Genomic DNA, 2302 nt, shown 5'->3' with positions numbered 1-2302 from the left:
GTGGCTCAGTCTGACTTCGGCTCAGGTCAGATCTCACGGTGGTTCGTAGGTTCGAGCCCCACGTCGGGCTCTGTGCTGACAGCTAGCTCAGAGCCTGGAGACTGTCTTCGGATTCTGTGTCTCCCTCTCTCTCTGCCCCTCCCCTGCTCGCACTGTCTCTCTCTCTCTCTCTCTCTCTCTCTCTCTCTCAAAAATAAACATTCAAGACAATTTTTTTCTTTTTCTTTTTTTAAAATTTTTAAAAATTGATTTTTGAGAATCAGAGAGAGATAGTGTGAGCAGGGGAGGGTCAGAGAGAGAGGGAGACACAGAATCCGAAGCAGCTCCGGGCTCTGAGCTAGCCGTCAGCACAGAGCCCGATGCGGGGCTCAGACCCACAAACCATGAGATCATGACCTGAGCCAAAGCCAAATGCTTAACCAACTGAGCCACCCAGCGCCCCAAGAAAATTTTTTTCTAATAAAAACTAATTTTAAAAAAGAGTTGGCGTTTTCAGGGTCATGAAAACCATGAAAAGCAGCAGCAAGAACAGTCAGCATGTCTTGTAGAAAGGCACGGTCAGAAAATGGGGAAACAAGGATGTGACTGACGTCAGAGCACCTACAGACTCGCCACAGAAGCCTCGTGAGGTCAGGGACCGTGCTCGCTGCTCGCTGCTCCCTGCCCTCCGGAGCCAGCGTGGGTCCCACCGGGTGGCATGTGCCACGCGACTGCCCAGCGAGGAAAGAAACATACAAGCGGATGTCACGTGTGGCCGAAGGCACATCACGCCCCCAGCTGGCGCCTCTGCTTCTTTATGAGACACAGGGCTCCCTGGCCCCCTCGTCCCGTCACTGTGCGTTGAGGTCACCCTTGTGCGCGTTAGCATCGCCTGCCTGCCTTGGCCGTCCGTCGCTGAGCCCATGGCCTCAGCGCGACCCCGGCAGTCGGACAGACTCAGTCAGCGGAGGGGCTGGCACGTGGTGCCAAGGGCCTAACCGGGGAAATGCCTGCCCTCTTCGCGACTGCAAAGTCCTGAGCTCTGCTTCCGGGAGCACGGCTTCGGGGAGCACGGCTTTGGGGAGCACGGCTTCCGGGAGCACAGCTTCGGGGAGCACGGCTGGCTGGCGGGTAGCGGGCGGCGCAGATGACGCGAGTGGCGAGTCCGGCACACGGCGGTAGTCAGACGTGCGCTGCGGCCGCCGGTTCCACGGTCCTCGCTAAACGGGACAACGACGCCTGGGTCACGGGGGAAGGTCCAGAGCCAGTGAGGCCAGCACGGAAGGGAAGCGAAGGCTCCGTGCCCGCCTCTTCCTCTCAACACGGGGCAGTGAGCAGTGCAGGGAGGCAGCGCATCGGAGGACCTGGGGTCCATCCTGCCAGGACCGGTGCCTGGTGGCCTCACTGTCACCCCGGAGCTTCCGTTCCCCCCTCCTGCCACACGGGGCCACGCTGGGGCACACCGGCGAGGGAAGGGGGTGTTGGAAGAGGCAATCATCGCTGGGTCCTAAGTGTCCACACACATTCCTACTGCCGCTTCCGCACAAAGAGCGGACGCCTCCCCTGACCGCACGGGACTAAACCCGGCACGCTCGGCGGCCCTCCCCTGTCACACGCCATGCACCTGCGGCTGTCCGTCCCGAGCCCTGTGCTCTCGCCCCTGTGGGACGCGGAGCACGGGGAGAACAGAAGCAAACCAACATGAAGTCTTGGCGGCCTCCATTCAGCCGCGAGTCCTAACGCTCGGCGTCTGCCCCGAAGCCTCAGTCTTCCTCCAGCATCGATGTCACTGGTGGCTTGCAGGGGGGCACCGCGTCCCCGCTGGGCAGACGCGGCCCAGGCAGGGAGGCGCAGGCTGGCGTGGACGCCGAGGCAGCGAAACCTTGCCTCTCCACCGCGGTTTGTGGCTTCCCCGAGGGAACACCGAGGCGGCAGGCGGGGCCAGACAGCTGTCGCTGGGTCCCGGCCGCCTCGTCCTGAACCCAGATGCCAGAGGGGGTCAACCTCTCTCCATCCTTCTCCCTCAGCCATTGAGAATTTCTCCAACAATCTCTTCCGCGTGCACATCACACACACACACACACACACACACACACACACACACACACAGTGAGCCTAGGCTCTTGCCTTTGTTACTGCCTAACTGGTGTGTGTGTGTGTGTGTGTGTGTGTGTGTGAGAGAGAGAGAGAGAGAGAGAGAGAGAGAGAGAGAGAGAGAGAGATACATCCTCCCCAGAACGGCGGCAGAGAAGAAACTCACTTTACAGGCCAGAGTAGGCAATCCAGAATATTAATTTATTCGCTCCCTCCTTGGCCCTGCTTC

This window comes from Suricata suricatta, chromosome 16 (genome assembly GCF_006229205.1).
Source record: "Suricata suricatta isolate VVHF042 chromosome 16, meerkat_22Aug2017_6uvM2_HiC, whole genome shotgun sequence".
In the NCBI taxonomy this organism is placed as follows: domain Eukaryota; kingdom Metazoa; phylum Chordata; class Mammalia; order Carnivora; family Herpestidae; genus Suricata; species Suricata suricatta.
The sequence above is the reverse complement of the archived record's forward strand: the minus strand, read 5'-3'. Positions refer to the sequence as shown.